The sequence below is a fragment of the Pelodiscus sinensis genome, chromosome 5 (assembly GCF_049634645.1).
Source record: "Pelodiscus sinensis isolate JC-2024 chromosome 5, ASM4963464v1, whole genome shotgun sequence".
Classification (NCBI taxonomy): domain Eukaryota; kingdom Metazoa; phylum Chordata; order Testudines; family Trionychidae; genus Pelodiscus; species Pelodiscus sinensis.
Window position 1 is genome coordinate 120,189,520 of NC_134715.1, and position 26,719 is coordinate 120,216,238.

General features: G+C 45.2%; 1 long non-coding RNA gene across 3 annotated transcripts in view; it reads left to right on the forward strand.

Annotated features, from left to right (window-relative positions):
* Nucleotides 1-26,719, forward strand: part of LOC142829693 (uncharacterized) — an 86,896-nt gene that overhangs the window by 48,985 nt on the left and 11,192 nt on the right. For 2 of the 3 annotated variants that reach the window (XR_012904420.1, XR_012904419.1), the window contains exons 2-4: nt 3,562-3,624; nt 21,320-21,471; nt 23,321-24,557. This is a non-coding gene — a long non-coding RNA (uncharacterized LOC142829693). Of the gene's footprint in view, nt 1-3,561; nt 3,625-21,319; nt 21,472-23,320; nt 24,558-26,719 lie in introns of those variants that run through there. The other variant, XR_012904421.1, reaches the window with a different exon arrangement.

Below are 26,719 nucleotides of genomic sequence, written 5' to 3' on the forward strand. Positions count from 1 at the left end.
TTAAAAATCACCTAGAAAAGTTAGATGCCTGCAAGTCACCAGGGCCTGATGAAATGCATCCTAGAATACTCAAGGAGCTGATAGAGGAGGTATCTGAGCCTCTAGCTATCATCTTTGGTAAATCATGGGAGACAGAAGAGCTTCCAGAAGACTGGAAAAGGGCAAATATAGTGCCCATTTATAAAAAGGGAAATAAGATCAACCCAGGAAACTACAGACCAGTTAGTTTAACTTCTGTGCCAGGGAAGATAATGGAGCAGGTAATTAAGGAAATCATCTGTAAACACCTGGAAGGTGGCAAGGTGATAGGGCACAGCCAGCATAGATTTGTAAAGAACAAATCATGTCAAACCAATCTGATACCTTTCTTTGATAGGATAACGAGTCTTGTGGATAAGGGAGAAGTAGTGGATGTGGTATACCTCGACTTTAGTAAGGTGTTTGATACGGTCTAGCATGATATTCTTATCAATAAATTAGGTAAATACAACTTAGATGGGGCTATACTATAAGGTGGGTGCATAACTGGCTGAATAACCGTACTCAGAGACTAGTTATTAATTGTTTACAATCCTGATGGAAAGGCATAACAAGTGGGGTTCTGCAGGGGGCCTGTTTTGGGACCGGCTCTGTTCAATATCTTCATCAACGATTTAGATAGTGGCATAGAAAATACGCTTATTAAGTTAGCAGATGATACGAAGCTGGGAGGTGTTGCGACTAATCTGGAGGATAGGGTCACAATTCAAAATGATCTGGACAAATTGGAGAAATGGTCTGAGGTAAACAGGATTAAGTTTAATAAAGACAAATGCAAAGTGCTCCACTTAGGAAGGAACAATCAGTTTCACACATACAGAATGGGAAGCGACTGTCTAGGAAGGAATATGACCGAAATGGATTTAGGGGTTACAGTGGACCACAAGCTGAATATGAGTCAGCAGTGTGATGCTGTTGCAAAAAAAGCAAACATGATTCTGGGATTCATTAACAGGTGTGTTGTGAGCAAGACACAAGAAGTCATTCTTCTGCTCTACTCTGTGCTAGTTAGGCCTCAGTTGGAGTATTGTGTTCAGTTCTGGGCACCGTATTTCATGAAGGATGTGGAGAAATTGGAGAAGGTCCAGAGAAGGGCAACAAGAATGATTAAAGGTATAGAGAACATGACCCATGAAGGAAGGCTGAAAGAATTGGGCTTGTTTAGTTTAGAAAAGAGAAGATTGAGAGGGGACATGATAGCAGTTTTCAGGTGTCATAAGGAGGAGGGAGAAAACTTGTTCATCTTGGCCTCTGAGGATAGAACAAGAAGCAATGGGCTTAAATTGCAGCAAGGGAGGTTTAGGTTGGACATTAGGAAAAAGTTCCTAACTGTCAGGGTAGTCAAACACTGGAATAAATTGCCCAGGGAGGTTGTGGACTCTCCATCTGTGGAGATATTTAAGAGTAGGTTAGATAAATGTCTATCAGGGATGGTTCAGAGAGTATTTGGTCCTGCCATGAGCGTAGGGGACTGGACTCAATGACCTCTCGAGGTCCCTTCCAGTCCTAATATTCTATGATTCGCTGCTATAAAAGCATAAGAGCTCACTATTAAAGGATTTGTTCCAGAATGAAATTTTGAAGCGAGGACTCATGCTCAGGGGCCCTGGCCAATTTGGGGTCCCACTGCAGGCATGCCAGAACCCCTAGGCCTTGCTATCCTCCTCCTCCTCTTCCCCTGAAGCCCTGATCCAATCCAGGTTTGAAGTTGGAGCCTGGCCATGGCAGGGTGAACATATTCCTTCAGCCCAGACACCCATGCACAGCTGGCCAGAGCACATCTGCACTGTCTCTCACATGGGGCTGGCCTGCTCCCTCCTGTCCCTACATGGATCTGGTACAAGAACCGCCTCACCCCAGCCTTTTTTTTTGTTTGTTTTGTTTTGTTGCAAAACAGGACATTTGCTCTGGACACTCCCTTGGGTCGCTCTTATCGTGGCTTCCAGCCAGGCCAGGGGGAAGACCCTTGAAGGAAGGGGAGGACTGGGGGTGGGGCTCCATGACGGCAGAGATGCTGGCAGGTCCAAACGTTCTTTGTACCTAGGGCCCCATAAATCTTAATCTGCCCCTGTAAACCTCTGTTGTGGATGGGCTAGATCAGTGCTTCTTAAATTGTGGGTTGGGACTCCAAAGTGGGTCACATTTTAATGGGGTCACCAGGGCTGACGTTAGATGGGGGCCTGGGGCCAGAGCTCAGCCCCCACTGACCAAGGCTTCAGCCCTGGGCCGAGTGGCTCAGACTTCACCTTCAGCCCTGTGCAGCAGGGCTCAGCTCATAGGCTTCCCCTTGGACTTCAGTCCTTGGGCTTTGGCTTTAGGCCCCCTCCTGGGGTCATGTAATAGTTTTGTTTGGTGAGAGGCATGGTCCAATGAAATATGAGAAATGCTGGTCTCAACAGTACTTAGTCCTGCCTTGAGTGCAGGGGACTGGACTAGAAAAGAATTCTCCTGATGCCCCTTCCAGTTCTACGACTCTATGATTAGCATTCGACAGTGCATATTGAGGCTGCAGAGCCTGAGACTCTAGCTGCAGGGTACGTACCGATTAGGGTCATTCATAAATTCCAAGGCCAGAAAGGACCTTTATGCACATTCTAGCTGATCTTCCTCTCAACAATTCCTAGAGTGTATTTTTTAGAAAAAACAGCTATGGAAAGCAATGGCAAATCCACCTTAGTAAATTGTTCCAGTGGTTAATTACCCTCCCTGTTAAAAATGTACATCTTATTTCCAGTCAGCAATGGGCTATCGTCAACTTCCAGCCCTTGGCACATGTTATACCTTTCTCTGTTAGAGTCAAGAGCCCATTATTACATCTATGTTCTCCATGTAGGGACTCATCGATTGTAATCAAGTCACCTATAACTTCCTTTCTGTGGTTGTCAAGATTTGTGGGTTGGGACCCAGGGGGGCAGCAAGGCTGGTGTTACATTTGCTGGGACCTGTGGCTGAAGATTCAGTCCTGGGCAGGGAACTCAGGTTATAGTCTCTCTCCCCCTCTGCGGCTGAAACCCTTGAGCTTCACCTTTGTGCCCCCTTCTGCCCTGAGGAGGATGCCTTGGGCTTTTGGCTTCGGCTGCCCCATCTGTAGTGGTGGGGCTGAGGAGGGCTCAGACTTTTGTTCCTGCTCCTAGGCTGTGTAGTAATTTTTATCATCAGAAAGGGGTCATGGTGCAATGAAGTTTGAGGCCTGCTGAGTTGAACAGCTTCAGTTCTTACAGTGATAGAGTCAAAGCACATTTTAATCCTTTTAATCACTCGCATGGCTCTTCTCTGAGTCTTCTCCAGTTTATCAGCATCTGCCCGTGGGTTGCTTGGTACCTCCATTGCCTGAGACAATGTGAGCCCAGGAGCTCCAAGCTTTCACAAGTGGCAAGGGGCTCCAAACCAAACAGCTCCCTGAGCTTTGAGTCACAGCAGGTGCATCCTGGAGCTCTGAGTTGCTGAGGGCAGTGGGGAGCCATTGGAAGACTCTTTTTCATTATTATTCTCCTGTTTAAGAAGTGTCATTCATCCAACCAGGTAACAGAAACAAAGCCATGTGACCACTCAACAGGAATAACAAAGAACAGATCAAGGGAATAGGTAAGTTTTCCCATCCACAAAATTTTTTTTTAGAAAAAAATCAATTCCATTTCCTCGCTGGGAACTCTTAAAGGAGATTTTCCAACCAGCTTGGGAAGCAAATATTTCACAAACCGTCCATAGTGTGAAAATGATCTGTCAAGCATAATTGGCTAATACTGACAAGCCAAAAATACGATTGAAGAGATCAATATTAATTTGACACACAAAATGGGTCAAAAATGGAAAAAAAAATGGTTGCTGTTTTTTCATGAGCCGCTCAGAAAAAAATGTGACAGCTTTATAAGGCGGGGGGAAATAGCAAAAAAGGTTTTGGAGATCAGGAATAGGTTTTTTTCCACAAAATATTTTCATTAATAGCTGAAAAACACTTAATGAAGTTATGACAAATTTTGTCCAGCTCTATCCTGAAACAAATGATTCGAATTCAGAACCACAATGACAGTACAGGATATACCAGCTCCATCATTATCCGTGGGTCACCTCTACCATTTTGCTTATTTGTTGGGCTGCTTTAAGGTATTTTTGAATCTACCCAGTGTTCTTAGCTTTTTAGGCCATTTCAAAATTTCTCCTTTCTCTTTTCTCCAACTGTCTCATGCCATTTCAAAAGACATCACATAGAACCACAGAATCATAGCATTGGAAGAGAAGTCAGGAGGTCATCGAGTCTATCCCCCTCTTAAAAGCAAGACCAATCCCAACTAAATTATCTCAGCCAGGGCTTTGTCAAGCTGGGACTTATAAACCTCTAAAGATGGTGATTCCATCATCTCCCCAGGAAACCTATACCAGTGCTTCACCACCCTCCTAGTGAAATAGCTTGACTGTTTGGCTCATCGTTGCTTAAAATGTTCTATACATGGATTTGGATGCATAATATCCTTAACTAAGTTGCAGGATACTTGACGGCATGAGAAGAAGGGTCTTGAATAAAAGGTATCATCTGATTGCTTAGAGTGGCTTCATGATGTCAATTTGCTAATTGCAGTCAATTAAGAACACAGGAATGGCCATACTGAGTCAGACTAAAGGTCCATCTATCTCACTATCCTGTTTCCCAATGCCATGTGTTTCAGAGGGAAGGAACAGAATAGAGAATCATCAAGTTAATCCATCCCCTATTTCTCATTCCCAGTTTCTGGCAAACAGACGCTAACTCCCGATGGATAGTCAAAAAAATCCCAATACCAGAGTTAACATGAGTTGCAGTCTTAATGGCAGATGTAGCAGAGACACTGAAGACTGACCTGTCTATGATACAGTCATTCAGACAATCATTTCCCATTCTGTATGTGTGAGACTGATTGATTGTTCCTTCCTAAGTGGAGTCCTTTGCCTTTGTCCTTAGGAAGGAACAATCAGTTTCACAGATACAGAATGGGAAGTGATCCTTTAGGAAAGAGTATTGTAGAAAGGGATATAGGAGTCATAGTGAACCACAAGCTAAATATGAGTCAACAGTGTGACATAATTCTGGAATGTATTAACAGGAGTGTTGTGAACAAGACATGAGAAATCATTCTTCCTCTCTATTCTGTGCTGATTAGGCCTCAGTTGGAGCAATGTGTCCAGTTCTGGGCGCCACATTTCAAGAAAGATGTGGAGAAATTGGAGGAGGTCTAGAGAAGAGCAACAAAAATGATTAAAGGTCTAGAAAACATGAAGGAAGACTGAAAGAACTGGGCTTGTTTAGTTTGGAAAGAGGAATTCTGAGAGGGGGGACAGAATACAGAAGCTTGTAATGCCACTATCTATGCCAGACCTGTTGAGGCAAGAGAATGCTGTTCATTCTACCAGTTGCTATTTTAGCACTTTATATGAGCATTAAATTGACATAGCACAGAAATAGGAAAGGCACAGATTGTACAATAAGGCTGTGCAGAAGTACGGGTGGTACTGTGACCCTCCTAAAATAACCTTGAGATCCCCCTGCAAATCCTTTTTGGGTCAGGATCACCAATCTGAGAAACGCTGGTCTCCCCCATGAAAACTGTAAATATAATAATAGAATCATAGAGCTGGAAGAGACCTCAGGAGGTCATCAAGTCCAGCCCCCTGCCCAAGGCAGGATCAATCCCAACTAAATCAACCCAGCCAGGGCTTTGCTCAAGCTGAGACTTAAAAAACTCTAGGGATGGAAAGGGTAAAAGCACACAAAAGAATAGATTTCATGGGAGGACACCAGAATAAAAAAGAATGATCCATTTTGGGCACCAAAAATTATAGGGCACTTTTGAAAATGTGGACTTCAATATATAGGGTCATATATTTAGTTAACAAAAATCACTGTGACTCCATTGACTCCAACCACTGACAATTTGGCCAATCTAGCCTGACTATATCAATGACAATAGATATAAAATAGAGGGAAATAATGATCTTATAAAAATATCAGAAGCATATAGACACCACGGCCCAAGAGGGGCTATTCATAGTAATACAAAGAGATGTAATTGGGATGAGTGGGCTTAAATTAAGAAAATGAAAACTCAGGCTGAATAACTGGGAAAATATTTCCCTGGATATCCGAATCCGTAGTAAAACCCATGGGGAATGGCTCATGGAGGAAAAAAAGCCCACCCTCTCTGAAGGTCCCCTTATGTAAATTCCACGACATCATTCTGTCAATAGGAAGGTAAGGTCCCTACCTCCATGGAGGCCTTCACCCATAGCCTGCAGACCAAAATGTTCTGAAAGTGAGTGCTCAGTATTATCACTTGTTACTACTATAGTTCTTGCTCTTCCTAGACAAATGCTTATCCTTTCCATACCTGGGAAAGAAGCCTAAGATGAGAGCAAAAGTTAGGAAGAAATGAAAGACTATTTAATCAGAAAGACTTTATTATCTTTAGCCATTCATGATTTGGTCCCTTTCCAAGACTACGGAGGTCAGTGCTGAACTGCTAGATTCTCACTTGTCTCTATTTTGATCACTTACTATTGTTGCATATTCTTTACTTATAGCATCAATATTTATTCTAGCTGATGGCTCTTTGAAATATTGTAATTGATAGACTTTGTTCTTAAAATGCCCTTTCCTGGTAGTGACACACTTTATTTCCAGCTTTTGAAATGGAGATATAAGAAAGGCTTAACTAGCTGAATAAACATTACCGTATTTTCCGGCGTATAGGGCGACTGGACGTATAAGACGACCCCCTATCTTTTTAATTAAAAGATAGGGTTTCATCTTATACCCCAGCGCCCTTCCGCCTCCTTTGCTCCCGGTGTCCCTGGTCTGCTGGAGATGGTCCCCAGCAGACCAGAGGCACCGGGAGCAAAGCCGCCAGGAGCGCCTGGGCTCCCCCCCGCCGGAGCCCCTCCGCGGCTTTGAAAGCCTCGGGGGAAGCCGGCGGGGGGGCATCCCAGGCGCGCATGGGCTGCCCGCCCGCCGGAGCCCCTCCGCGGCTTTCAAAGCCTCGGGGGAAGCCGGCGGGGGGGCATCCCAGGCGCGCATGGGATGCCCCGCCGCCGGCTTCCCCCGAGGCTTTCAAAGCCGCGGAGGGGCTCCGGCGGGCGGGCAGCCCATGCGCGCCTGGGATGCCCCGCCGCCGGCTTCCCCCGAGGCTTTCAAAGCTGCGGAGGGGCTCCGGCGGGCGGGCAGCCCATGCGCGCCTGGGATGCCCCCCCGCCGGCTTCCCCCGAGGCTTTCAAAGCCGCGGAGGGGCTCCGGCGGGCGGGCAGCCCATGCGCGCCTGGGATGCCCCGCCGCCGGCTTCCCCCAAGGCTTTCAAAGCCGCGGAGGGGCTCCGGCGGCGGGGCATCCGGCGTACAAGACGACCCCCGATTTTTGGGGGATGTTTTTTAACTTCAGAGGTCGTCTTGTATGCCGGAATATACGGTACCTTCTTTCATGAAGAAAAATATAATCTAGTCACTTCTTTATACATATGACCATTGAATAGATATTGCCTAAATATATATCCCTTTAACATTAATGTATAAGCTTGTCTGTGGGTGTTCTTTTTATTCATTAGATGTTAATGTATATGGTATTGAATAATGTGGAACCATTTTTACTATTCTATTCAGATGTCTGATGTTTGGTCACCCCTCTCTGCCCCTTAAACATTTAATAGTTATTCACTTAAAGATGCTCAAAAGTAACCTCCTGTGAATAGATTATTGAAGAAGAATAAAGCCCCTCAAAGAAGAATTTATTAGCCGGAGGAATAAACAATTTCTTTCTGTCATTGTCATATTTTCTTTTCCATTTGGTATGTACTGTACGTAGAAATTTCTCCCACGCCTTCATGTTTCTGAACTTCTAGACTTCACAAACCAGTCTCCCTGTCCTCCAAGCCCCTGTCAAGGCTGCTACTTTTATACTCCCCTTCCTTGTGAATTTAAAAAAACAACAACCCAGGATATTATTGTAAAAACAAACAAAAATTACTTGTTTTCACTGCTGCTAATTGCCAAGAGAAGCAGAGAACGAAAGCTCTGAAACATCTGTTCTGCTAATGTTAGGTGAAGATCGAGCCTGCTTTTTGTTAATCACCAAAAGCTTCAGCAGATAACTGCAGTTTGTTGCTCCTCTCAGAAATTTTAATCATGTTAAGGTGAATTCAGAGTTTAAAGCTTTCCTATGTCTCTCATTGATAAGAAAGGTTCACTTAAAAAGAGAGAAAGGCAGCAGCAGTTCACAACAAGAACATAGCTCAAGATGTTGTTGTGTATATACTGAATATAGAAGTTGTAGTCTGTCTGAGCATTAGGCAGAGGGGGTTTTGTATCCTCCTTTCCTCCCTCTCTCCTAGGAGTAATGTAGTTGCAGTTATAAGTCATGTCTTTGTACATGACAGTCCCCCTGGACTGAAAGTATCCTATCAATCGGTTTTAAAACAAGAGAGAAACTTAATTCCACAGGCTGGCATTCAGTTTGTGGCCTGCTGTACCTACATGCACTAGATTATCATTGACATTGTTGGCAGAGCTATGCATGTAGGGGGAACAGAGCAGCTGTGTCTCATTTAGAGTATGCCTATACTGCAAGTGAAAGGGCAATTAGTGATGGACAGGCAGAGCCATGCTAGCTTTAATCTAGCTTAAAAAAAAACCTTAAAAAAACAGTAGTCCTGTAGCACCTTAGAGACCAACAAAAAATATAGACAGTATCATGAGCTTTTGTGGGCACAACCCACTTCAGAGGATGAGTGGAGCAAGAGGCACAGAAGGACAAAAATGTAAAGCAGAAAAAGCAGGGAAAGAGGCAGGCCCACAGGGTTTGCGGGGCCCAAGACAGGATGCTAGGAGCGGGGCCCAGCCGGTGGATAGTGACTACTCAGCAGCGCGGGGCCCCGAAAGCGTGGGCCCAAGGCATTTGCCTCACTCACCTTGCCCTAGGGCAGGGCTTGGAAAGAGGGGTAGCGTGTGTTGCTAACAATAGCAGTGAAAACAGTGCCATGGGCTTAAGCATGGGCAGACAAACCAAGTATATACCAGGCTCCACAGTGGGCTTGTCTTTCAATTGCTAGACTGTGTGGCCATGTCTATGGTCATGCCTGTTGTTACCCGGGGAGAGACACCCTACATTCAGCTCAGACTCTGCTCTATCAATAGGCTACACCTAGACTACACACCACTTTCAGCAGCATGGAGCGTATGTACATGCATAGCCCCCCCCCAGCATAGGTATAATAGCAGCACAGTTGCAGCGAGTGAAGACATGCTGAAGCATGTGGGTAGGAATACAAGTATATGCTGCAGGCAGCTCCGTGCCTACCTGTCTACACAACTATTTTTAGCAGGGGAAGGCTCTGGCAGCTTCTGAAGCATTACACTGTGGTCTGTCCATGGCCAGAGCCCGTCACTGACACATGTAGCTACATCCTGCGATATGGTGGCAGCCTGCCTATCACTGCCTCCACATGGATTTTGCCCTAATATTGCCCTCTATCCAACAATGTTTGCAGCAACCTTCACCTTGGTATTGGATCCCCGCATAGTCAGTAATAGATTTTATCTTCATAACCTCCTTATGAGAGAATATTTCCCTATCTCCCTTTCTCTTTGTTGTTTGAAACAGATAGAGAACTGGGGATAAGTTGAATAACTTCTGGTAGGCCCCAAAGGAAATGTCTGGCTTAGGAGGCAATAGGACCCAGGTTTTTTCAGTTCCAGTATGTGGCCCTGTCCACTACCCTCCATCCACCCCAGCCTAGCTGCTAGGGGTGATGCTGGGAAGGCGGTGGGGCATGAAGAATCCCATGCACTTCCAAATGCTCTTGAGGAGTATGGACAAGGGGCACTTCTGTCTGCTGCACTCCCCCAGGCAACCTCCAGACATGCAGCCTGGGCGAAGAGAGGCTGCCCAGTCTGGTGCAGGGACAGACCTCCTTCTCCTATCAGGTAATGGGATGGGGAGGGAAGAGGGTGGTGCAGCTCCTGCATCCCAAGCAGCCTTCAGCATGCAATCTCGGATGCAGCTTGCTGCCCAGTGCTGTTTAGCGGGACAGACACCCCCTACCCCAAGTAACTTGTGGTGGGGAAGGGAGAGGACAGGGAGAGCATGTCAGCCCCATGTTAAGGATGGGGGTGGACAGGTCACATGTCCCCCTTTAGCTAGTGCCCCCTTTGTGTCCCTCCCCATTTGTCATCCATGCTAGCTGCAGTACAGTAAGCACTTAGCCACACCCTCTTTTTCTTGTCTCCATTGGAGTGCTCCAAACTGGCCAGATCCTATTTTTAAGTGTATCAAGGACTTGTTGTCCTGGTATTTCTCCTCTCCCGTCCCCCCTCTCCGAAATATCTACTGAATCTTAAACACAGAGGAACAAGGATCCTGGTTTGAAATAACCTACCTCTACAGATCTTCAGGCACATTTTCAAGGCAAAGTTGTCAAGGCATATTTTTTTAGGAGGACTACTAAAGAAGCTACTATGATATGAGTCCAAGCTTAACGTTAAATTAGGGAATTTGGTTTATTTCTGTGCTGCTGAACATTCAGTATCTGGGGGTATGTCTACACTACAGAGTTAGTTCGAACTAATGGGCATTAGTTCGAATTAACTTTCATAGGCACTACACAAGCGCTCCGTTAGTTCGAATTAAGTTCGAACTAGCGGAGCGCTAAGTTCGAACTAGGAAAACCTCATTTTACGAGGATTAAGCCTAGTTCGAACTAGCTAGTTCGAATTAAGGGGTGTGTAGCCCTTTAATTCGAACTAGTGGGAGGCTAGCCCTCCCCAGGTTTCCCTGGTGGCCACTCTGGCCAACACCAGGGAAACTCTATGCCCCCCTCCCGGCCCCGGATCCCTTAAAGGGGCACGGGCTGGCTACAGTGCCCGTGCCAGGTGCAAGCCTGCCAGCACCCAGCCAGCAGACCCTGCACCTGGCACGGCTCGAGCCAGCCACCCGATGCCCCCCAGCCCTCCCCCTCTTTCCCGGACCAGGATGGCGGCTCCCGGGAGCTTGCCCAGGACCGCAAGAGGCGGGCACCCGCCGGGGCTAGTGCGGACATCGTGGACCTTGTCCACGATCTCCGCACTAGGCACAGGAAAGTGGCTGGCTAGGGCAGGAGAGCTGCCAGCCTGGCCACCCAGGAGCAGGTGTGCATGAAAATCAAGGGGGTCCACTGAGACCCCCGACCCTCAGCCCTGAGCTTACAATGGCCGTCCTGGGTCAGACCAAAGGTCCATCTAGCCCAGTAGCCTGTCTGCCGACAGCGGCCACCCCTAGGGACCTTGGAGGGGATGGACCGAAGACAGTGACCAAGCCATTTGTCTCGTGCCATCACTCTCCAGCCTTCCACAAACCTTGGGCAGGGACATCACTTGGGACATTACTGGGGGCGTGTTAGCCAAAAAATATTTGAAACTGCTACTCGAATATTTCATTGACTTAACATTCCATAGATATTGTTAGAATGTCATCCTAAGCCTATTGGTTTTTCTTTTTTGTTAAGGATTAATGAGCCTTAAGAACGTTAAAAATGCTTACATTACTTGATATCAGGTTTTAAGTGAGGCTCAAGAAAAGCAGAAGGTTTTATTAAGAAAATAGGTATACTTTGCATCGTGTGGGATCTGGGAGCTGCCACTGGCTCCTTGAAGCCTATCACATCCCTCATAGCTAAGCTCAGATGCAAATAAGAACTGAGCCCTCCAGATCTGTTTGTATCCATTATGAATTAGGCCATAGAAATCTGAGCTGCTAGAGGCCCCTTGATGGTTTTACGCTCACTCCCATGCAAGGATGTATTTTTTTAACAAAGTTTAATTTGCATTGTGGTTGAGATGCTCCACTGGGGAGCATGCATAGGTTTTCAATCACTTGTAACATCAGGTAGCTGGCAAAATGACTGCAAATGTCTCACACACTAATTCATCACACCAGCTGACCCTTTACAAAAAAGGAGCTAATTTGTGCCAACGAAGTAAAAGGCAAGTCGGGTGGCACCATGGGCCTGCCTTCACCATGCTCCTCCAAATTTCTTTTCAAGCAACTAGCATCCATGGTGGTGCTAGCAGGAAGTCAGCTCTGCCAATGCACGGAAACTGGATCTTTATACTCTCACCCTCTTTGGCTCCCACACAGAGATCAGGCACAAGCTGGTCCACAGATCAGATACAAGACCTGATGCAAAGCCCAGTGATATCAATGCCAGCCTCTCATATGACTTAGGGTGAAACAGTATTAGGAATGTGCTCCTAAAATCTCAAAGTTTCATCCCCTAAGGAGGTATAGATGCTATTCCAGCTTCAGGATGTTACCTCCTCATTTGGCTGCCGGGGCGGGGAGTGGGAGGGCGGGAAGGTGGTGCAAAACAGGTCACCCTTTGATCAAATACTTGATTTGCACTCCCTGAGGGAATGTCTACACTACCCACCTAGTTCGAATTAGGAGGGTAATGAAGGCATACCACACTTGCAAATGAAGCCCGGGATTTGAATTTCCCGGGCTTCATTTGCATAAGCCGGGCGCCACCATTTGTAAATCCCGGCTCGTTCGAACCCCATGCCGCGTGGCTACACGCGGCACAGACTAGGTAGTTCGGACTAGGCTTCCTAGTCCGAAGTACCATTACTCCTCATTCCGCGCGGCCCGGGGTTCGAACGAGCCAGGATTTAAAAATGGCGGCGCCCGGCTTATGCAAATGAAGCCCGGGAAATTCAAATCCCGGGCTTCATTTGCAAGTGCGGTATGCCTACATTACCCTCCTAGCTCGAACTAGCAGGGTAGTGTAGACATACCCTGACAGATTCATCCCATTTATGTCACTCTTTCTACATAAATCACGGACTCCAAAATAAACCCGACAAATGGCTGCTGCATATTTACTTGGTAACACACTGAAAGCCCCTCCCAAGTGACAAGGAAGAGACAGAACTTTGTCTCTCCAGCAGCGCTGGACTGTTGGAAAAGACCTGATGGATTCCTGGAGCTGGGTGCCCGTTTTTCTAGATGTTATGGCTGCATGTTTGGCAGACACTGGCAAAGTGAAAAGAAGGAGATGAATGCAACACTCTGGATGATTCCCACACCCCCAAAAAGTCATCAGTGGCCTTAAAAACATTAAGCAGGCAATCAAGGCCAACGTTTTTTCCCCCTGCAGTCCCAAATGAAAGATTAACTGCAGTTATGCTTGTGAAAGTTATGCTCCAAACACTCCTACAGGCATGTTTTAGTCTGAAAAAAGTCCATTATCTTCAGCTGGCACCAGCAAGCCTGTCCAAGGGATAACCCTCTGCAGAGCTCACATCAACAGAGAGCGTATAGTGCTTCAGAGCAAAAGGGCAAACAGCCTTCGCCGGCTTGAAGAGTAACAAGAAACAAGCGGGAATGAGCTGATTGAGTCTAAAAATCAATGGCATGTACAAAAAGGCCAACACAGTATAATGAAAGAGACTGTTACAAAAGAATTTTTGTTTTGTTTTTTAAAAAAGCAACATGTGAATGTTTTTATACAGTGAGGGTTAGGAGTCAGGCTTTCACTAGAATTTCTTTGGAGAAAATAGGAACATGCCTATGCCATTAATTCCAGCCATCCTTTGACATTTCCAGCGCACCCATCCAGATAGCCTAGACCAGATTTTTCAAAGGAACTCAGAACCAGATTTTCAAGTGCTCAACACCCCCCAGCTGGGATCTGATTATTCAAAGGATCTCAGCCTCCAAGACGCTTTCAAATCTGGCCACTTACATTACTGCCTAGATCGGGGTGGGCAAAAGGGCCTCCACGGGCCAGATCTGGCCCACCAAGCAGGTTGATCCACAGAGTCCCTGCCACTCCTCTGCCCATTGGCCAATTAGGGCCTGAGGGCAGGGTAAAGAACATGAAGTTTTCTCTGCCCTGCCCTGCAAGGAGCGCGTGGTGCTTAGAAGTGCCATGCGCTCCTGGCAGGGTGGGAGGAGGCTTCGTGCGCTCCCCGCCCCCAAGCCCTGGGGATGGGGGGGGCGTGCAAAGTTTCCTCCGCCCTGCAAGGAGTGTGCGGCAGGACAGGAGGAGACATCTCGCACTCCCCTGCCCCCAAGCTCTGATTGGCCTGGGGGCAAGAGCACATGAAGTCTCCTCCCACTCCCAGGGGCATGGGCACCAAGGGGGAACCTCTAGGGGTGGGGGGCAAAGACTTCACATGCTCCCTCACCCCCAGACCAATCATGGTCTGTGGGTGGGGAAGCAGGGAAGTATCCTTGCCCCACACCTTCCACTTGAGGCCCCGCCCCTTCCAGTGCAGCCCAGGGCCACTTCAAAAATTTCTGAAGTGGCCCCCAGCAAAAAATTATTGTCCACCCCTTGCCTAGATAGAAGCTGAACTCTTTAAAAACTGGACCTTGGGCCGTTTAAATTGTGTTTATATTATAATACAAAAATTAGTAGATTATAATTGGCTGGCCTGGCAGAGCCACGGTCCAGAGAATCCTTCTAATAATCAATCAAAGATCATTTAAAAGGGAAAAAACATTTCTGATAAATGTATTACTAGTTCCAGACCTCTCCCTTAGCGTACACTACAAACAGTCATCTGCTTTTGGCAGTTCCGGAACACAAAGTCAACAAGCCCCAAAGAAATAAAACAAAAGGCATATTCATGCCTGAAAGAATTGTCCCAGGAAGTGGCCAGCGTATCTCCAAGCAGCCAGCGTATCTTCTTGCACCATACTGCCTGGCTGTTTTATGAAGTCCTTTGGTATATATGGTCATGCCAATTTTCTTCCACAATTTGATCTGAGGAAGTGGGTCTGGCCCACGAAAGCTCATCGCCTAATAAACCATCTTGTTAGTCTTTAAAGTGCTACATAGTCCTATTTTTTGTTTCTGCTATTTGAAGGCAGCAGCCTTCTCCTTCAGATTGGTTCCCCTTCTCTCCTTCACCCTAAGCTTCTCTCTTTTAGGCAGCAGTCACCTTGCTAAGTTAGAGAATCCAGAGGTGGGCAGGTGGAGGGAACTTAGCACCACAAGAATCACCCTACATACCTCTTTGGGTACCAAAGAGTCTATACAGCTCATCACAATGTTGGTCATGTGTTGTATATATTGACTCTAACTGGTCTATGGACTAGAGCAGAGGTGGGGAACCTAAGGCTCAGGTGCTGGATGCAGCCTCTGACTTGCCTAGATCCACCCCCTGAGTCTAAGGGCTCCCCTCCTAGCCCTCTCCTGTGTTCTTCCTTCCACTCAGACCCCACACCCCAAGCCTGCTTCCCAGCAGCGCCCTCCCTCATTTTGTCCCCACCCCAGAGTCTAGAAGGGCCCACAAAATCTACTAGCCTGGGCCCCCTTGGGCTCTGGTGTGTGAAGGGAATGTGGGGTGTGTCTTTCTGCTTCTCAGTCAGAGCCGCATAAGGAAGGTTTTTGTTTGTTTTTATTATTTTTTGGCTTCTCATTTGTGTGAGGCTCCTAACTGATTTTTCTGTGGGCCACCCCTGGGCTATAGCCAGGTCCCCACTCTGGTTAGTGGCTTTCTACTGCTGCAATGGCAAAGGAAATAGTAACCTGGAAGATCCAGTTTCCTGAGGATTTCATGAATGTGAGGGAATCCTCAGCAGGTAAAGAGGCAAGATGGAAGCTTCTGTGTCACCCACTGCTCCCAGTTTCAAACATGGCATAGCCTTGGATAAAGGGGTGCATTTATTCCCAGTTGATCTCTGGTGGTTGAAATACCTCAAGGGCCCACATGTAGCCCACTTAATGTAGAATAGGCCAGAGAGAGCACAATTCTGTGCTCAGGACGGGATTGGATTAAGGCACTGTAGTGACGGATGGCAGAACAAGGAGCATTGGTCTCAAGTTACAGTGGGGGAAGTCTAGGTTGGATATTAGGAAAAACTATTTCACTAGGAGGGTGGTGAAGCACTGGAATGGGTTACCTAGGGAGGTGGTGGAATCTTCATCCCTAGAGGTTTTTAAGTCTTGGCTTGACAAAGCCCTGGCCGGGTTGATTTAGTTGGGATTGGTCCTGCCTTGGGCAGAGGGCTGGACTTGATGATTTTCTGAGGTCTCTTCCAGCTCTATGATTCTATGATTCAAAGCACATTATGGAACTTTTAGGATGCTACACAAATGTCCCTGTGGCCGGTTAGCATGCAGTGAGAAAGCACATTATAAATTCACACCCTGATTTGCTCCACATTAACTCACTGAGTAGATAAGGTCTTTTCCTTCACCACAGCCATTTAAAGAGAGCAAAGCAGATCACACAGTCCCAGAAAGAAGTTGTTTTGAACACTAACAGAGCAGGCCTTTTTAAGCAAGGCCTGACTGAAGTCTCCTTAGCTAATGCCAAACACAAAGAGATCTATGTCTTAAAATAAGTGACAAAGAGCTACACCCAAGTTTTTACTCTAGATGCATTTATTTATATTTAGAAAAAAATTGATAGTGCTCGGAAAGTCATTGATAGCTGTTGTTTGTTTTTTAAAAAAGGTCAAAATTCAATGCCCACTCGAGCACAAGTTGCGATAAAAAAGCCGTTTTGTTAATCGGAAAGCAAAATGGTAACAATGTTACTGGATATTTTTAAGCACACAGATTTCATTAAAGAAACATTCAAAGGCGAAATAAAGCATCAGTCATAAAATGTTTGTGGATAAATGTGGAGGCTTATTGCACCGAGCAATGAAATGATTCTGAAAAAAAAAGTTTGCCAATGAGTAATGGCTTTTTCAATGCTAATGCGATTTAATTCTGAATTAACTCCTTGTCCTGCAGACAGAGGCTGTCACAGCAATGAGCATTACTTCATCCTCTTTTCTTGTAATGCCATTACGGAAAGCTCAGTACTCTAGAAGCATGTGCCATTACCAGTAAGCGTGTGCTAACAATGGTGACTTTATGCTCCCTTAAGAGAATGACCAGACATCTATAAATGTATTACATATAAATAAGGGAGATCTTCTGATAGCCCAATGGAATTGACAGAGGAGTACTGCATTTATAACAGCTCAGGCCAAGTCTATACTAGACCTGGAAGATTGGCTTAAGGAACTCAACTCCAGATACATAAATAATGTAGCTGGAGTCAACATACCTTAAGCCGCGCTTGGCGCTGTCTTCACAGTGTGAGGCTGATGGGAGCAGACACTCCCATTGGCTTCCCTTACTCTTCATGAACTGAAGAGTATCAGCACCTACCAGGGGCACCCTCAGCATTTGATTTAGTGGGTCTTTACTAGACCTGCTAAATTGAACGCTACAAGATTGATCTCTGGTGTGGCAAGTGAAGACATGGCCTCAGATCTGAAGGCTTGGGTTTAGAACTGGTTGAACACCTTTTATTAAATAAATAAACCTCCCAGCCTGTAAGAGTAAAAACTATATTTACATTGTTCTGTGGAGATTTTTAAAAAAAAATGCTAATCTATAAACTGAATTGAACACTGGTGAAGAACACCAGACTGTTGGCAATGCTGACTAAAATCATCCAAGCAAAGGGTAGGTTCAGTACAAGTGGTGAAAACTTCAGATTTTCTTCATAAATCCTCTACAGTCCTTGCTCCAGTGAGTTCACAGACTCAGTAGACATGAGAAGCAAAAGTATTATCAGCAGCAGCAGCAGGACTCGCCGAACCGCGGCAAGCCCCACTCACCAGCCGTGCTGTCTGGCGATCTGCGCATGCACAGATTGCCGAAACCCGGCTCTTCCGGGTTACAATCTACTCGCCACGGGTGAGTAGATTGCATAATTTGTTGAGCCCTGATCATCAGTATGATCTCTATTTTACAGATAAGAAACAGAGCTTCAGGGCTTGTTTACATGGTGGGATAATGGCAGGGCTAGCCTTAGAGCAGGGGAGGGAATAATTTTTGATGGGGGCCTCTCCAAGATTTTGGAACGTGGTCCAGGGCCACACTCTTCCATGATATTAATGGAGGAGGTGCAGGGTCTGGGATGGAGGTTGAATGCAGAAGGAAGATTGGGTTGAGAGACTGGGGTGCAGAAGGATGTGTGGGTACTGGGAGTTTGAGTGAAGGAGGGGCAAGGGACCGGGGTGCAGGAGGAGGTGCAGAGGTTTTGATTGTGACCTAGGGCAGGAAGGGGTTGTGGCCTGAGGCAGGGGACTGGAGTGCAAGAGGGGGTACAGGGACTTGGGTTGTGACTTAGGGAAGAGGATTGGGGTGCAGGAAGAGGTGCATACTTGTTATACTTAATAAAATAATAAACCAGTGTAAATAATTGTTACCTGGAGGTAGGGCGATAGTTGTGCATCTCTCTCTTTCATTGATAAAGAGGGTGAACATTTTAGAAGCTTGCTTCTCTATAAAAGGCAAATTTATCTGGGGGTCTTATCCCATTGGGACTGTGCACTTGGGTGCTATGGTAAGTCCCTTTGACTGAGCCTTCCCAGAGCTGAGCAGATCTCAGTGTCCGTATTACTCTGCTGTGGGCTGTGACCCCAACTCTGTGCCAGTGCGAGAGGAAACCAAAGGGTCTGGCTCAGCAGTTCGGAGTGGTGAGATATCCTGAAGAGCAGATAGAAGGGTTCAGTGGTATTTCAACACATCAAGTGATAGTCTCAAGGGGATCTCTATGCCTAAACCCATCACATATATAATCTATTTTCCCCAAACACAGAAAATATTTATTGAACAAGTCTACCTTTTTGTATTATTATTGATGATTCCACCATTCCTCTCAAGCAATGGACCGATACAATTGTCAGGATTATTTTTGTTCCTAATATATAAAAAAACCCTCCTTATTGTCCTTAATTCTGATGACCTTAGTTTTCTTCCTTGGATCCTTTGGCTTTCTTATCAATTTTTTTACAACTCCTAACTTCTGATTTATAGTCATTATTATCAACTCCCACTTTCTTCCATTTTGTAATATTCACTACTATCAACTCCCCCGTCTTCCATGTTTTTAAAGCTGCCTTCACTTTTCCTCTAAAGCTGATTGATTTTTAACCAGCCTTATTTCTTGATAGTGACTTTTTGGCCATCTAGTCAGGTATTCTTAAATGATTCCCAATTATCATTCACATTTTTCTGATGAAATTCTCCTCCCCCCCTGCTGATTTGGTTCATAATTCAGTTCATCTTTTTGAAACTGGCTCTATTAAAGCACCAAATACAAATAGCTCACTGGTCTGGACATTATTCTGCTTGCACATTATAAACACGATCAGGTCATGATCACTTGCACTTACACTCCAATTAATTTTTAGATCTGTGATCTGTTCCTCTTTATCTGTTAGAACAAGGTCTAATATAGAATTCTTCTGCGCTGGCTGCAATACTTTTTGAGTTAGAAAACGGTTTATCTGTAATGTTTAGAAATTCCAAGGATGTTTTAGTATTGGCAGCACAAGACCTCCAGCACATGCCATTCAAACTTAAGTCCCCATGATCAGGCAACATTTTCTCCCTCTACACATTTTAGATAGGAGCATATGGTGCCAGTCATCCTGTCCCATAGCATGGTAAGGTGGTCTGCAGCAGACACCAGCTAATATCCCATCTTGTGCTTTATCTGTTTCTGTGAACAGTTCTGCTAACTGGCCAGCCACCTAGGGTCGGTCTTCCCTATAGAGCTAACTTGGGCTCTTAACTGGAAGTTGCCTCTAATTCCTCACCCATCCACACACAAAAACTGTCACTTGTGTTTTGGGTACTTCCAAGCCAGGCTAGCTGCACAGCAGGAGGTATGGATGAGCACCCAGGTTCTGCTTTAATCTAGGCTGGTAAGATGCCCATTTTGCATTGGGGATGCTGATAGCACTCCCATGCCTTCCCACAGTCCTTCTCTGTGCCCAGGAAAACAGACAAGTTCTCTCACAAGTCACTGGGAAATAATCATAAAGTGGCTCATTTTAATGAAGCACAAAGAAGCATGAAATCTGGGTGCCACACCCTGCCAGTCCAGCCTCAGCGAGGTCTTCATAGAGCTTAGCTAACCCATGTATTCAGAGCCTGGTGCCAGTCACCTGGGCTAATTTTGCACAGAAGCTTTATTTGCACTCAGGGGCTAAAAGGCAGCTCAGTGCTCGAAATCCTGGCCCTAAATAGGACCAAAACATGCTGAATCCTAAAACATGCTAGTTGGAAGGGAAATACACACAAGCAGAATTCTTTTAAAAATACTCTTTCTGCTCTAGATTTGACTATTTGAATTGCCATAGCACCCACAAACCTCAGTCATGGTTGAGGATCCTACTGAGTTAGGTGCTGTACAAACAGAAATAAACACAGGTTTATGTTCCACCCTGTGTTTTTGATCCACTTTCCTTTCCATATTCTTCCCATGGTCCTTAATTAGTTGGGGACAAGTGTAACTCTTAATGTTTCTGGTTACCATTTTTTACATTTTTCCCCAAAGATTGTGTTGCATAAAAAGGGAAAGAATAAAAACACTCACTTAATAGAATTGCAGTTTTTATATTCTGCATCACAGTCAATTCATCTTTCCACATGAAGCTTTAATTCAGTTGTCTTCTGCGGATGAGCTACTTTGTGTCCATATGGCTAATAAGTGTTCTTCTGCATTCAGGCTAAAGGGAAAAGGAGAAAGTATTTTAAAAGTGCAGCTGATCTAACACAAAAAAATAAAACATCTGAGAAGGATTAGCATTTCAAAGGAACTATTTGCTCAAGTGAGCTGCCTTTATTATGAACTAAAGAGAGGAAAAAAAGGAACCTTTCAGTAACATTTGTATTATGGTAGCTTAGATACTGGAAGTGAAATAAGCTATATTGAATAGAAAAAAAATCTCTGTTCTTGCACTCAGAGATAATTAAAACTACTTTACCATGTGTCAATGATAACAAATGCAAAACCGACAAAGATGAATGATAATACAATGCTGTAAATACATTTTGGCAAATAAAAACATTGCTTGCTTTAACCGTGGCAGGTGAGAAAAATGATTTACCATGGAGCTTAAATTGAAGGCTCAACTAGATCAGTATGGTTTTATGGAAGACATATGGCTTGTTCTCACTTCTTGAAAATGTGCAGCTCTTGTATTAGCCAATTGTTTCACTATAGAAAAAAATAACAACCCAACTTTCTCTTTAATTTAGATGAAAAACATGTCAAGCTCCCACTGCCAGACCAGCCAGTTATTTTTTAATCCCTACTTCCCTCTATTTTTTAACCTTGCTCTGCGTACAGCTGTTCCCTAGCTCTCCCCATCTGATAGGGAGGGGAACCGGGCACCTGCTTGCACAATCCTAGCCAATGCTGCTCCTCCCAAGCCAGCTGGCACAGGGTGCCATGTATTTAGCATTTACTTCTTCCTCTCCAGAGATCAAATGCACTGTGGGAGCATGCTCTGCCACGCCAGGAACCAGGCCTGACAGGCCCCAGCTGTGGAATCTGGCTATGGCATATCCTCTCAGCAGAAGAATGTATTGACATGCTTCAGAGCTGTGGACAAGTGCAGTCCCAGGATTAAGGGTCAGTGCAACATAGATTTACCCAGACCAAACCTGTATATTTGGGGGCTTAGGAAGTTAGGTGCTTAGATGCAAGAGTGATTAAAGTCATGTCAGTGCATAAGTAGAGCCTTAATCATTTCAGTTGCTGGAGTTATTATTGTTCAGCCACATGGCATGTGGTACTTCATGGATATATACAATGACAAAGTCCCTTATAACTACATTTTAAGGGCCACTTCCTGTTCTCAGTAACTGCACACTCAGCTGCCACTAGTTCAAGTCAACAGGGGTTCCATGCATGGCTCAGGTCATTAATTTTTTCCAGACTTCCTCTTGGTCTTTTCACCAGGCCTCTTGATCCTTTCAACAAAATGAAAACAAGCAGCAAGGAAGAAACAGATGCAATACCACAACTTCTCTGCTCTCAGTGGAAAAATCTTCCCCCTCTGCTTAAAAAGAAGAATACCCATCTCTCAGTTTGAACAAAAGACAGGACTATGCAGCACTTTAAAGACTAACAAGATGGTTTATTAGATTATGAGCTTTTGTGGGCCAGATCCACTTCCTCAGATCAAATTGTGGAAGAAAATTGTCATAACCATACATACCAAAGGGATACAATCAAAAAAAGTGAACACATATAAAATAGACAAATCAGATTTTAGAACAAAGGGGAGATGGGGGGGGGGGGGAAGGTTAATGTCTATGATATGATATTAGAGGTGATAATTAAGGATAATTAGCCAATTTTCTTCCACAATTTGATCTGAGGAAGTGGGTCTGGCCCATGAAAGCTCATCACCTAATAAACCATCTTGTTAGTCTTTAAAGAGCTGCATAGTCCTGTCTTTTGTTTCAGCAAGACCAGACTAACACGGCTACATCTCTATTACATCTCTCAGTTTACTATTTTATTCTCCCCTTCTATCCTTCCTCAGTCAGCATGGTCTGTTTTCATAATTTGCTGTGTTATCTGCTTACTACAGGGGACAAATTCCACTCTCAACTACATGCTAGTTTGATACCCAGGGTGCTTCCACTGACTTCATTAGCCTTGCTCTGGATTTCAAGCAGAATTTATACAGGTCCAGACTTTAAGTAGATAGGTTCTCAAAGTTAGCCTTCCAAGTATATATTTAGGCACCCAGATCAGTGGTCTGATTTGCCAACATGCTCAGCACTCAGCTGCTCCCAATAATATTCAGTTCTTATTGATTTCAACTCAGATGCCATGCAGTATTAGGATTAGGGCTCTGATTCAGTAACATCCTTAAACACATGCCCAATTTAAGCATGTGTATAGCCTCATTGAAGGCACTCAAGAAATCCCATTGACTAAAGCTAGGCACCTGTCTGAAAGCCTTGCCAATAGACCGATGCATTAGACTAGGAGAAAGATTTTCCATAATTACGTGTCTAGGATAGGCTGTAGATTTCACAGTAGTGTTTTTATGCCAAAACACTGTTAATTTCCAGTCGTTGGGCACAGGGTTTCAATAAAGCTCTGCTAGTCAGTGTTCTTATCTGAAAGAGCAGACACTGTGTTATTCGTTTCCATAGAACGGCACAAGAACCCAAGCACGGTGCCTGCCTTCTTCCTTATGGGCCATTTGGAACAAATTCTAATTATTCCTCTCTGACTAGTACCCAGTTGTGGCTTCCAGGGGCAGCCCTGAAAGCAGACTAACTTTAAGTCCCAGTCTAAATCCTGGGTCCCGCAGAACAACTTCTGGACCAACTCCAGAGGGATGTACCCTACTCCAGCCCTTTACCCAGTGCAACGTACATGGGTGTGACTATACTGAGTGGCATGTTGAGGAAGAACAGAAAGAAGGCTCTGTCCATTAATTGTTTCTTTTTGCCCACAGGCATGGGGATGGGGGAGATAGCAGCTTCACACAGTCCACTCTCCCCTGCATGCAGCTGTCCATTACAGAGGGAGGCAAAGCTGGGAATCAAGGAAACACTTTACACCCATCTGCTCTCCTGTGTGGATAAGTCATAATCTGGCTCTTAATCCTTACCATGCTGAACCCTGGACAACTCTTCAATCTAACACAAATAATTTCCTCTGCTATTGAACATCCCCTCCAGCCTTGCTGCAACTCCCATCTCAGTTGCAATGTTGCATATCTTTGTGTGTGCTTGGTAAAATGTATAGTGAACTACTCCCTTCATTCTTCCCTGCAGTTCTCAGAGACCTCTATCCCTGCATCAAGGCTGAAGCTTTTAGGCATTAGAAAAGCCAGTGAAGGCTGTGAAAACTAGGCTAATGATAGCCACAGCTGGGCTTTTGAAGGGCACTCAGAGATCTGTAGGTCTCTCCTGATCTTTTCAAGCCATTACGGACTATAGTATGAACGGGGCAGCTTTAGACTAAAGAATAAAGATTAACTTGTAAAATAACTAAATCAAGTAAAACGGGCTTCCTGCAAACTGTGTCAAGAAGTTGGGAGCATGGCTTAGTATGGCTTCAGGGCAGAGTAGAGTGGCAAGCACTGATCTGAGCCAACCAAATAGAATTCTGAGTCCACACACACATGAAATGGGGGAATTTGTACTTTTGGTTTCAGACCTACTGTTTTCTCATGAGTTTCAGTTCTTGCCTGAATTAGAGCTGGGCACATAGTGGAAAAAAATAGACACCTTGTTTTTTTATTAGAAAAACATCAACATTAAATATACTATTTGGAAAATATTATGTGACTAGCTCTAACTAGATCCACGGCTATGATTGTAGTAGGAATTATGCTTTTTGTTTCTTTAGAGACTTCCATACTCATTGCATATCATGTATTCGGTGAATTTCAGCACTTTATTAATGATTAATAATCATGTGAACTCCCTCTTGTGTCTTAGTCAGCACCTGGACAATCCAATTATTCTTCTGTGAACTTTTTCCTTTGGATCAAAACTCTAAGGCTGTGTCTACATTGGTGCGATCTTGCGCAAAAGCAGCCGCTTTTGTGCCAAAACTTGCTGCCTGTCTACTACACTGGCCGCGAGTTCTTGTGCAAGAACACTGATGTTCTAATATATGAAATCAGGGCTTCTTGCGCAAGAACTATGATGCTCCCACTCAGGAATAAGCCCTCTTGCACAACTGTTCTCACGCAAGAGGCCAGTGTAGACAGGCAACATGAATTCCTTGCGCAAGAAAGCCCTATGGTTAAAATGGCCATTAGTGCTTTCTTGCGCAAGAGAGAGTCTACATAGGCATGGATGCTCTTGCACAAAAGCACATCTCTTGCACAAAGGCACATGTCAGTGTAGATGCTCTCTTCTGGAAGAGTTTTTGCGCAAGAACTCTTCCGCAAAAGAGTTCTTGCGCAAAATCATGCCAGTGTAGACATAGCCTAAACGTAACACCTGTTTTTTACTCTAACAAGGTGAATAATTTATTTGTGTCATTTCTTTCCTCCTTCCCTCAAAGATATAAATACATAGAAATAAAAGTTGATGCCACACTTTTCTTCATTTTAATTTTTTATTAATTTGTCCTTTTGTTGTCATTAATTTAAAAAAACATTTAACAAAAGGGCAAATTAATAAAAAATTCAAATGAAGAAAAGTGTGGCATCAACTTTTATTCCCATGTATTTATATTGGGCCTGCTCCTGCTACTACTGAAGGCAATAGCAAATTGCCCATTTACTTTAATGTTGAAGGGTCTATCCATGACCAATCAAGTTACTGGATCTATTCTAGGTTTACATTACCAAAACAGAGAGCATAATTTCATCTGTGACTTACAAAAAGCCGAACTGCATACAAGAAAAAAAGAAGAAGAGGGGGACAAATTATATACAACAAAACGGAGCCGCTGATCTTACAACTGATTGAGCACAAGAGTCTATCCACATGGAATTAATTGAAGGGTTAGGACTTTAACAATCATCTGGCATACCCAGACCTCTCAGTGTGAGTTTACATGTTCTGGACAGAGGAGGCTGTCCAATTGGTTACACTTTCTATTACCTTGAAATGACTATCCTTTTCCCTGTAAGATGACTCACATGTTCGGTGTCTTTGATCTCATTGCATCAATCGTTATTACTACAATAGCACTAAAGGTATGTCTACATTGTAATTAGACACCTGCAGCTGGCCTGTGCCAGATGACTCAGTCTTGCAGGGCTAGGGCAAAGGGGCTCTTTAATTGCAAGGCAATCATTTGGGCTCTGGCTGGAATCCCTGCAAGGGGGAGGATCTCAGAGCCCAAAAGTTTACACTAAAATTAAACAGTCCCTTAGTCAGAGTCAGTTGGCAAAGGCCAGCTCCAGGTGTCTAACTGCAGCATAGACAAACTCTCGGAGGCCTCTTCTGTAGAGCCCTGCATATCTGCAGATAACCGCATCTATACACATGAAACTTCGTTGTGGCTAGTGGAGCACATACCGCCTGGCTGCTGGGTGGAGGTGAGGTACCAGGGCAAGTACCCTCCTCCCCCGCCCACTGCCAAGAGGAAAGGAGAGCAACAGGTTCCCAGATCACCCTGCCCAAGGGAACAAGTGCTGGTGAACAAGAACCTGTGGGAACCGTGGTTCTGGCTTGGGGACACATGCTGCCCACTCCCCACTCTGTTCTGCGCTGCCAGCTAGTGTAGCTGGGAGCTTGCCTGGGGGAGTAAGCTGATTGCCTGGAGAGGAAGAAGGAACCCAGCAAAGCAGCGAGCTGTTCTGCTCTGAGAGGGCTCTGAGGGGATGGAGCTACAGGGAAAGTGGGGGCATTACCCTGGGTGTGGGCAGATTCTTGAGCAGCAGGACCCACCCCCTGCCATGGGGACTGGAGAGGACAGGACCCCAGTGCTGTACTCCTCTGCCCCACTGGGATAGGACAGAAGCTGCTGCTGCAGCCAAGCCCCCATACGATGCAAATCCATTCCCTTCCCTTGGCAGCTACCCCACCCCCTCTCAAGACTCTCACCCTGCCCCCATGCTGCTCCTTAACTCTGGTCCTTGCTCATCCCTGCTAGTCCCTGGGCCCTCTCTCTCATCTGTGCTCCCTCCCCCCTCCCCTGCAGATGGCTTGCTGTACAAATGAAGATAAAACCCTGCTAGTGGATCCTGGATTGGATGACGGGTTGAGCCTGGCGGATGTGGATTGGATGTGGAGCCACATTTTTGTATCTGCACAAGGCCCTGTTTTGATATTCACTAACAGCCCATGTAGTAAAAGCAACCCCTAGCCCGAAGAGCTTACTGTTTAACTGGGCAAGACAAACAAAGCGTGCGGGAAAGAAAATAGCACTGCCCTCATCTTGCAGA